Raw genomic sequence first — 11788 nt, forward strand, 5'->3', positions numbered from 1 at the left:
GGTCAGGGCGGTGCTGCAGGGCCCGGCGGCCGCGCGGCTCAGGGGAGAAACACCAGCGCGGCCCTCACCGCCTGCAGCATGGCCTGGCCGCCTGTGGGGAGAGGCTCAGCGGTGGGTCCCACGCGTAAAGATTCGGGATGCAACAGGAAAGTAGAAAACTTGCTTTCAGAGACGGGAACGGCCCTAAACCTGAGTTTAAGGGACAGATCTGGAAATGCCATGTTGCCCGCATCCCTTCTTGCTCTTCCGCTCTCTTTTCTGGTCCATCCTATCTACCGATTCATTTTCACTTTCAACGCTGTTTCCAGCATTTGGAGACAGATTGCACTTTTCCTCCATTTGGACACAGAAATTGACTTCCCAGAGAAACGTCATTCCATGTGTCACCTGGTTCTACCTGTTTTAAATAAATAGCACAATAAAGGGAGAACACAGGTATGAAGAAAAAGAGGTGGATACTAATGTTCTTTAAAAAGTATATTAATTAAATGGCCTTTACTTGAACAACATCATTTCCCTCATCCAACTCCGCAAAGGATCGGCTCCTATCAACGAAAATGTTTTCCCCGAAGCAGTTTTAATGACTTGGAGGCTCTTCTGCTCCTGATCTGTCCCAGGAAAGCCGGCCCCATGGGCAGAACTGACAGGCAGCTCCCTGAAGGCTCAGCAGCGCCCCACTATCTCCCACCATCTCTACAGCTGCCGGGCGGGGGACGGACAGAGAGCTCCACCCCCAGCCAAACTCATTTACCCTCCCACCCCAACAAGGACCCTAAAGCCACCAGCTCACACGCCCTGGGCTGCTGCCAAGGGCCATCATGATGCAACAGCTGTGCTATCGCTGCAGCCCAGCCACTCTTCTCAGAAGCCCACGGCAGGGGATCAAAGCCCTGCCCGTGCGGACGATGGTTCTGCAGGGAGAGAAGATGTTGGGGAGAGCACAGAGAGGGCTTGTGAGGAAGCACGTTGCACCTCTGTGCTGCTGTAGCTGCAGCAAAATGGTACTTGGGAATGAGTGTCCACACTGAATTTTCCTATTTACAGCAGTTTAACAGAATTAAGATTGTTCCTCGGGGCACATCCCCACGTTTACACGCCGTGCACAGTATTTAGCCATGTCCCTGCTAGTGGTGTCATGGAGGAAAGCAAGCATGAGGAGCCCTCCCCCCTTCACATACATCCTCCTCCATGATGCATCTGAATTTTGGTACCAGTATTTCCAAGCCAGGTCCTTTGCCAGAGCTGGGTTCAAGGCAGCAGGCTGCTGCCCTGCTTTGAGGTGCCAGCGCTCAGCGTCACACCAGGATGTCAGCTGGTTTGTGCCCTCTCTTTGGGTGTGTGAAAGGATGCTCTGCTCTTCTGACTTCTGGCCCGGAGTGGAGTACTGTGTGTTTAAAAAAAAAAAAAAACAAAAACAAAAAAAACCTTGAACAAAACTTGAATTAGTTTCACATCTTTGTTTACAGGAATTTAGACACTCAGAAAGGTGGAAGTAAGAGCAGCCCAGGGCAGTTGGGTGAGGCAGGTGTGAGGTGTTGTGTAACTAAGCTGTTTGCACAGGTCCCCCTTCAGACTGCCCACCCTGGGGTTCCAGCCAGGGCAATGACCCCAGCACCCACTTCCACCCAGGTCCTGGCATGTCTCATCAGCTGCAGGTGGAGCTCAGCAGCATTCTCTGCCCCAGGCACTGCTGCTGTGGTACCCTTAGTGCCAGCAAGACAAAGCTCATTCCCACCAGGCACAGCTCACCGCCCCCAAACCTCAGGCCCCATCGCGCCTCTGCTTCTTCATTGTCATGGCTACTGCCTTGGCTCTCAGCTGACCTACCTGGTGGCATTGGATAACACTCAGGATGGGCTATTTGTTTCTCAGAGAATTGGTTTTCTTCCATTTTCATGCAGATGGACTACAGGACAGATAGACAGTGACTCCAGGTTGCCGACTGCCTCCCACCACTGCAGCAACTGATGAAAGTTGGTGAGGATAACTCCATGGGAGACATGGGCTGACTCATCACTAGCTGAGGACACAGCATTTGCTGATGGTTTTCCCCTGATTTGAGGAAGGTAATTTGTTTGCATGGCTTCATCCAGCCATATTCAAACATGCCAAATCCTGAAATCCTCACCCATTGCTCAGTCTGTCAGAATTGATATTTGTATAGAGCATCATGCTGAAGGGTCCCTACTGAGGCCTGCAAATGCCAAAGCCTGAGTTCCACATTCAGCAAAAAGAAATCTAAATACTCTAAATAGAAGATGAGACAGGGTAGGTGAGCAGCAGGACACCATCACTCAATACTGTCAAGAATACAAGCAGTGGTCTCTAGCCACCACTTTCTCCAACAGGTTTGAAGGTAGCCCTCAGGATTATCCTTGCACACTTACCCAGCTGTGCTGAGGAGAAGGATGCTCCGTATCTCCCCAGAACCAATCCAAGCCATAAGGACTTAGACCAAAACTTCAATGGGTTGAATGAAAAATTTGCCCATGTAACTTGCCTCCTGGTTTAGAGGTGGTTGCCCTCCACTTGCTGCAGGGTTTATAACTCAAGGAAGGACTCTGCCAAAACTGAACTGCAGGGCTCTGCCTGTTGAGCCAAGGCACTTTAACAGACTGTCTTACTGAGAAATCTAAAGAACAAAACAAATATTTATTAACTTTATTCTAGCTGGACATCACCTTTGCTGATGCAGCCCATTAAGCTGCAGGTCTGAGAGTACCGTCCTTAGCTGCCTGATGACCAGCCTCTTTGGAGTAATGGACAGCTGTTGAAAAGTAAAGACCTTGCATGCTTAGCATCTCCACTGTCTTTAATTTTTTAAACTGCTGTTTCTTGCCTATTCAAGCTCCTTACCCACCATTTACAATTCTCAGGACAAATTCTGCAGGTAATATATGACCACATATGGGGTTATAATGGTGTAACTGGGCGTGTTGTTTCTTTACTGTTTGAAGCTGGGCACAGTGCTGCAGACTCAGTCCCATGAGTGCCAGATAGGAGAATGAACGTTAAAAGACTTTCAAGAGCTGGAAAAATGAAGCTTTCCAATCAGCTGGTCATCAGCAGTGAGTAATATGCAAGAGCACCACTGATTTTGGTGGCTTCCTCAGGATCTGTGAGCACATTGTGGAGCTGAAGTAGCGAGACCCAGCATTGCATTCCTATGTGTGCTCAAGAAGGTGGTCACTCCTCCTTTCTGGTAGCACCACCTTCTTGTTTCCTTCAGCAGAAGGTGGCAATGGTACCAGCAGAAGACTTTTGACCTACCATTGACTTGCCTCAAGCAGGTTTTGGTGTCAGCTCCTGTGCTCTGATCATGGAGGCTGTGGCTGATCTCTTGCCACACATGGAAAATTACAGGTCATTCCTGCTGTAGCAGCCTGTCAGTCACCATGAAAGAACAGTGAACTTTCCTCAGGGTTACATTCCTCAGCACTTACTCATTCAGAACTGCATATGGGAGGAAGGCAGCCCCAGGTCCCTCATTTCTGGACAAGCTCATGTTGTTTATGTTGATCTGGGCTATTGAGCAGCAGCGTTTCTGATGCATCTCACTCACTGCTACTGCTTACACCAAGCAGTCTGAGCTACCCTTTCCCTCTTGTTCCAGAAAACAAGAGCAGCCAGGAGCCCCCCTGTACTTCTGAATGGTTTCAAAGAAAATTAACCTCAAACCATGTCAGGCAATAACTGAGGAGACAAAGGCAGGACTGCAAATCATTTTTCCTAACCAAGTCAGTGGCAGGCAGCTTGGTTATCACCAAAGCCTTACTCATCTGCAGGAAAGTCCTGTGTCCTAGGTACCCTTCATCCCTGCTCTATCTGCTCCCAATGACCTGTTCTTCCCCAGCAAAGATTTTTTTTCCTGGGAGATGCAGATTATATTCAACAAAGTGGACACCTCATACCACCAGATTTTTCTGGCGTATGCTGGCATTCCTACCCCAAGAAATCACCTAGTCAAGATTGGCATGAACGGACTGAGAAAGGATCTTGCCTCTTTGTCTTTGGGATAGTACATTTTGGACCTGTTCTACTCCAGATGTCCATGACATCTGCACTCTTCCAGAAGGGCAGAGAAAACAGGGAGACTTACTGCACATTTTTCTGGTGGCATCTGCCAGACACTTCCCTGAAGAGCATGAGAAGGCTGAGTATTTTTCAGAGTTCAATTGCAATTATGACAAAAAAGGGACTGAGAAAAGCAGGCTCCTTCCATGCCATGTTCTGTTGCTCTGCCAGGGCAAATTTCTTTGTGGGGTCTAGCAGTAACCCCATGGTGACAGGACAAGGTGAAAAGACTGTTTAGCTAGTCAATCCCTGTGCACAAACTGGCAGCAGTAGGAAAGATCCCAAATACATTCAGATAAGTGAAAAATGAGATAGGCATACACCTACATATGAAGGCAGTAACTGACCCTAGGAATTGTAACTGGGGAAAAAAAAAAAAAAGGTAAAATGAAATTAGAGAGACAGATGCAAGTGCCGGCAGCACTCAGGGGACCATGAAAACACAGAAAAGTGGTTTTATATTGCACTTTCAATCAAAGGGATAACCACAGGTAGATAAATTGATGCAGGTATGACATAAATGACATAGAGGCCTGTATGGGGATGTAGGAGACAAATAAAGATTGTCATCGATTATCCTTTCGGCAGTACGGTCACGCTGATCAAACAAAATCCCTTGCTTTACAAGGGTGCATTTGATTTACTGCTTTGTGACACTGAGAGGATTAAAACTAGTTAAGTGATAGTCATTGTGGAGGCATATCTTTACAGCTCAGTGTCCTGAGATTGTCTGCAAAGTTTTCATGTGGTAGATGTGGCAAATGGTGAATAATGAGTGTAAAAGCAGCCTGTCTCATTCTGTCCTTGGTGTTAATAAGCCTAAATGCAAGATCATGCACTAGGGAAGAAAACTGAAGATCACACTTATGAAATGCTGGACTGAACCTGCAGAGAGGGCCTTCTGGGTGATGATGTGTAGCAGCTCCACCAGCAGCCTCCCAGGCTAACCCATGGTCAGAGGGCAAACCAGGTCCTCAGCTCCATAGGCAGAGGAATCGAAGCTGGAGGCAGTACTGTTTCCCTCCTGCACTTCATGGGAGAGCATCCATGGGGCAGCCCCGGGGGGTGGGCTCAGTTCAAGACTCAGCCACCCAAAGGCAGGCGTCTACCTGTGCGTGGGGTGTGTAGACACTGAGGGTACCCAAGACATCCTAAAGCATGCTGCCCGCCCTCACTGATCTCTAAAGGTCCTTCATACCTCCCATGTCATCCCTGCCAGCCACACATCTCGGCCTCCCTGGAGCCTCTCAAATGGCACCAATGTCCGTATTTAGACAACTGAGTCAAGCCATCTGAGAGACAGACCTGCATCTGGATATCTGAATGCATTGTCATTATCTCAAACTGAACCCTCACTGTGACCTGTTGATAAAGTAGGAGCAGTTCAGAAGACAGCTTCAGGGCAGACTGGAGTCTTAAAAGCCTGCCTTGGAGGAAATGCTGGAGAAAGCTGCCCTATTCAGTGCTACTGAGAGAAAGCTGAGAAGCCATTGCATAACCACCCTGACCAAGCATTTCTGTAATCAACTGATGACGAAAAAAAAGGCATAAAATCTTACAGCTTTGAACAGTAACCAGAACATGGGTTTCAGAAAGGAAGTATTTCTCATCAGTTGTAATTATGCACTGAACCAGCCTTCCTGGGGACACGGTAGATTCCTCAATTCCCAGTCATGATTTCAAGACTTCATGTGAAGTTCAGTCACATTATGATTTGCTCAGCAGTTACAAGTTTCTCTGAGGGTAAAAGGATTAAGGTATATTATTATATTAGTCCTTTTGTCTGGCATCCGTCAAGATGCTTTTTCATTGCACAGCAAGCTCAAGGGCATGCCAGGAGCTTACTTCCCCCCAGCTGTGCTTTGGCACACCCAGCTGAAGAAAGAGGGGAAAAACTCTTCAGGATAAAGTTTTAACAATGACAACATCAATAAATCAGTCACTGACACTTTGTTTCAGCAGAACAAGCTGATCTCATGTAACTTCAGCAGAAAAAAATATAAAACAGGAGACAACTCTTAGCCAACAGAGACCCACTGTACCTGCTCCACCACATATTGCCACATCTCCCATTTTGGGGTTCAGTGACCTCTAGCATTTTCAGTGAAGCTGAGACACAAATAATTCCTTTAAAGGTTACAGCGTTTCCCATACTCCCTTCCTTCCAAAACCCCTAAACTGATCCACTCTCTCCTCCTTTCCCACACCAGTCCTTGGGGAAGAAGAGGGATTATTTTGTTTTGTTAGCAGATAGGTTTCTGAAGCTGAATTACTACTGGTGTTCCCTTCCTAGCAGGAGTTGGGAAAGCTTCCACTATGTAAGCATACTAGATCAGTCACACATGGATACAGCAAGGCATTATATCACCATTCTTTGTCTACACTGCATTACAGAATTGCACCATTTCCTCTACAGTTTTCTACAATAGTTGCCTTCCCTGTGGCTGTCCCCATCTCTTCTCTACTTTTTTCCGGTGTTTTTCAGCGTTAGTTTTAAGTTCCCATCTATTTATTCCCTTTTCTCCAGCGCTGTGACATGAATTCCCCATGACAAGGCAATTTGCACCCTTTTTCCCCTAAGATCTTGCCCCCTCACCACCCTAGGGCTTAGGTCTGAGCTGGTCCCACTGAGCAACAGGCTCCCTCAGCTTCTGCCAGCCTCATTTTCCATGACTGCCCCAAATCCGGAACCCTGTGCCTCAGCTCCCATCCCATCGCAGATCCCAGCTCAAAAGCAGCTTTGGGAAGCGGGATGTGCCCTATGTGTGATGCATCCCTTCCCTGGCCATAGTCCTGACATCCCAGGTACGCATGCCTTATTATAAGACCTGGTGTCTCCAGCTCCATGCAGTGAGACATAGGTACATGACAGGTTTCTTAATGTCACAGTCAAAAAAGGGATGAGACTGCTCTGCAACTACTGACCTGTCTATCATCTCTTCTCTGCAGAGCTCAGAAATGTTCAGCTGCAAATCTAATGAGCACAGGCACAGACCTCAGAGCAGCAAAGCTGCACAGGGGAGGGGAGAGAGGGTGCAGAGGATCTGCGCTGTTTGGATTTCATAATCCAGTCCAATAAAGCCATAATCCTTCTGGGCAATCTCTGGGCACTGCCTGGAGGGTTAACAAGATTTCAGATGGGTTAGCAGACCAGACGTGCGGAAGGTGGGGAGCAGGAGTGAGAAGAGACCAGGGCACAGGGATCAGACCCTTTGTTGGAGAGCAGCAAGGACAGGCAGCAAGCAATCACAGCCCCTGATCTCAGCTCAGGGCTCTGAGGAGTCCAGGATAATGTCCCAGGAGATGCACGGATGAAGGAATTTTGGTCTTCCAGGTACCAGACAGCATGTGCAGTAACTGCTCTTTTAACAAGCAAAACAACCCAGAGTTGTTTCTCCTAGTTCAGATCATCCATTTTTAAACTCAGCCACCTGAACGCAGTATAAAAAAAAAACAGAAATGAAAGAGCCGTAATAAGACAGAGAGCTGGAAAACCTCTCCTATGAGAAGAGACTGAGAGAGTTGGGGTCGCTCAGTCTGGGGAAGAGAAGGCTCCAGGGAGACCTTATTGCAGCCTTTCAAAACTTAAAGGTGGCTACAGGAAAGATGGAGTGAGACTTTTTACCAGGGCCTGTGGTGACAGGACAAGGGGTAGTGGTTTTACACTGAAAGAGGTTAGATTTAGATTTAGGTTAGATATAAGGCAGATTCTCACTATAAGGGTAGTGAGACACTGGAACAGGTTGCCCAGAGGGTGGTAGATGCCCCCTCCCTGGCAGTGTTCAAGGCCAGGCTGGACGGGGCTTTGAGCAACCTGATCTTGTGGAAGGTGTCCCTGCCCATGTCAGGGGGGTTGGAACAGGATGATCTTTAAAGGTCCCTTCCAAGCCAAACCATTCTGGGATTCTATGACAGAGACAAGTGTTCCCCAGGAGGCTTCCAGCGCTCCTGCAGGGACGTGCACGTGGGAAGAGCATTCTCCCAGTCCCTGTCCCCACTCACTAGGCAGAGATGGGAGTGGGATCTCACAGGCCTTCGGCTGCTTCTGCCACGAGGAAGGCACCCAAGGAGGCTGTCACCCCTCGCCCCTCCACAGCACCCCTTGTGTCTGGGGCACAGCTGCCCATGCATGTCCCACATGCCCCGGGGAGGAGATGGATGAACACTCTCTGCACAACCCCGTGTCGCCCAGGAGAGGATGCTGCAATCCCCACGGAGTCCCCGCAAACATCAGCAGTGCCAACATCAGCATCAGGCTTGAATATCTCTGCTGGAGCCTCGCTGCTGAGGACATAGAGTCTCAAGAACCAGAGATGGTATTTTTGCTTATCACTCCAGGCCCTTCTTAGGCAGCACTCGGCCCAGAAATCTCTCCAGAGCTCAGTGTCAGTGGCTTTGCAGGCTGCTTGCAGCTGCCTTGGATCACCACTAATGGATGAACACATGTGTGCACACACATAGACAGCTCCAGTGAAGATTCACACAGCCCATGGCAGGGTTTTGTAAGGGCTGTGTCCAGTTACATAGCACAGAGAACAAGGAAAAGCAAATAATTAAAAATCCTTCATCCTCTGGACAGAAAAAAAGCGCATTTTGCCCAAAGTTATAAAAGCTCCTCTCCTTTCTTCTGGTCTCCCAGAAATTCATGCACCCTGGTGCCTTTTTTTTTAGAAATAATATTGAAATGACATAAGCTCCTGCCAGCAGCTGCACTGGCCCTAAGCAGAAAGCAGTCTACCCATCTCCTGCTGTCAATTATCAAAACACTTTGCAAAGGAAATACCTGAGATGGAGATAAGCACTGGAATAAATTCACATACCCTTGCACTCAAGTTTCCATTCTCCATATCACCTCCTCCCCTTTCCCCAGATGATGGGCCAAAGGGGTGCAAGCTGCCTTGCTAGCCAAACTCACCACAAGCAACACCAGCTGCAGACAGGCACTACACGGCTGCTCCTGTTGCAGCACTTCCCACCCCTCTGGAACATCAGAATACTAACATTTATTAAAACATGATGGTTTGTAGTGTCTCAGCTGGTTCTTTCACAGGTGACACCATTTGCAGCTACTGGGGTAGAAGGATATATTCCCTGTTATCACACTTATTGTTATGTGGGAGGTAATAAGACCGAGAAGGAAAACGAGAAACTGGTAATGTAGCTAAAATATCCTTGGAGCCAGAGCTCAGCCAGTTCTCTTGTGAGATTGAACCACCAGGGAGAAGGGCCCTGCATCAGCAAGGACAGAGCAAATGTGGAGACACACACCCTTCACAGCTACAGAGGTCAGACATGGGGCATGGGACTGCTGAGGGTGAGGGTCCCTCCATCCCACCCCTGCTCTGGGCCTGTCATGATGCTGTACCTCAGCACAAGCACTTGCCACCCACCCTGAGCCTGGTTATAAATATCTTGTATATTCAAAGTCATTCATTTGACACATGTGGAGAACATGGTGCTGGTCATGCCCATGCGTCCCATCACACTGCTTCTACAAAACACCTTTCAATACTCTGTAAATAATCTAGAACAATAACTCCAAAACCAAGAGAAAAATGTGCTATGGGGAGAAGAAAGAAGCATTTAAGGCCATCACCAGTTTCCCAAGTCCTTGACATCACAAGGAATTAGTTAACCATCAAACAAATGCATATACACACAGACAGTTTAAACTCCGAGAGGAATGATCCTTGACAGATGAGAGCAAAGAGCAGGCCCTTGTCTCCCACAGTAGTGCCAGTGATTAGGGAAAATATACATTAACTTCTGGCCAAGCCTTTCCCACTCCCACCACTGCTGGGAGGAAAATGTGCCTTTTCCTAATGTGCTCACACTGCCTTCATATATGGAAGCACTAATAAAAACACAATGTCAGTCCAGTATGTCCTTTATTGCAGTGCTAGAGGGGAATCAGCTTTTCTTGTCCAACTATTTGGCAATTTGGACATCTCCACTCTGTTCCTGGAAGCAGAGCTTGGGTTTGTGCCGGTGGCAGCAGCTGTCTGATGATAACATCTGCACCACAGCATGCACCAGTGGGCTTTGGGAGGTGGCTCACAGCAGCTGGCAGGAGTCTGCTGCCGAGTCTCTTCTCAGCCTCTATTTGTCAATTGGCTCAACATTTAAAAAGACATCTTCAATTTGCATCACCCAAAAATGCATGAGGCCAGCATCTTCGCCAGTGCTGTACCTCCAGGGGAAGTCAGGGATTGTGTGGAACATAGTCCATAACTTCACAAGACCCACAACTGCTTCATTTTTCAAGTCAGTCCAACTGACTGCAGCCACAAATCATGTAAAGTTTTGTTAATCAGGAAGAAAGCTGTATTGAGCTTGCCTGGCAAGCACAGGAGGAGCAACCAGAGCTCGGGAGGAGTTTGTTACCTCTCAGTGGTGCTAAGCTGGCCCTGCTCCCATTTACCGCAGAGAGAGGTAAGCAGCTATCATCTGCTCTGATGAGGCAGGACAGAAATATAGCAAACCCAGACATATTTAGCAGCTGGGCATTTATATAAGTACCTGAGGATGTAAAGATTCACCACCATCCTACTGTCACCAAAAAAAACATCTGGCCTTGACCATGATCCAGGCCTTGAGGAGCACAGCACAGCCACTGACACCTCCCTCCACCAGCTCTTACTCTGCCTCTGGAGTCAGCTGGGGCTTTTGATCCTAATTTCATGGAGTGAGCCCAGATTTCAGTGAATGACTTGCAGTCCCCCTGCAAGCTACAGCTCAGCAAGTCAAGGTGAGATCTGGGAACAAAGCATCGCTAACTTCCAGAGGCAATGAGGTGAATGTGGTCGTCTCTAGAAAATGCTGCAAAGCGTTTTCAGGGTTCTTTGAAAAGCCTCCCACAATAGCAGAACCTCAAACAAACATGAAAAAACCCAACCTTGGTACAGCACAATGTTGGACACTCTGGGCAGGAGAGCAAAGAAACTTCCCACATCAGGTATTCTTGAGATGGTTTTGACTCTCTGTCCTTGTCTCCATGAAGTGGCAGGAGTGCCATACACCAACTAAGGACTTAGCTGCCACCTTTGCTGCTTTGTGGGGGTGTTATACCCAGCCCAGTGGGAGTCCGGAGAACCAACATCTCCTAGCAGGTATCTCAGTCCCTTATTCCTCATTAGACCTCCTGCAGGCTCACCTATGTGCTTGCAGAGACATGAGGGACACCATGTCCCTGCAGAAGCCAGGCAGCGCCCATGCAAGCACTTGGCCAAACGCTGGCCTCCCTCCTCTGATTTCACAGAGATGGCTTTATTTGAACAAGGACTGCAGGACTCAGCTAGAGCCTGCTCGAAACCCCGGGAAAGCCTTTCACAGCTATTGTGAGATGTGGGTACATCACCCCCCTGGCTATTAATTACTCTAAGCCATCTACATTTAGGGCAGGGGCTAAATCCAGGCCTGGCTGTTGCTGCTGAGGCAGGAGGAGGCATGTCCCCGCTGGGTCAGGTGTACAGCAATGCAATGCTTGCATGCAGCATGTGTGTGCACACAAAACCCACACTGGGAGCAGCCGGCAGGCTGCAAACCTCTGAACTACTTCTGAAGTCTCAGGCAATGGCATGTCCCACGAGCAGGGGATTTTGCACCCAGTGCAGAGGTGGTGGCTGTCCCCGCCAGGGCTGTGGCACAGCTCGCCGGTTGGCAGGCTGGCGAGAGACCTTGCAAGCTGAAAGCCAGATCCTTCATCTCCTGCTGC

Source organism: Athene cunicularia, assembly GCF_003259725.1.
Source record: "Athene cunicularia isolate RWA chromosome 3 unlocalized genomic scaffold, athCun1 chr3_part1, whole genome shotgun sequence".
Classification (NCBI taxonomy): Eukaryota; Metazoa; Chordata; class Aves; order Strigiformes; family Strigidae; genus Athene; species Athene cunicularia.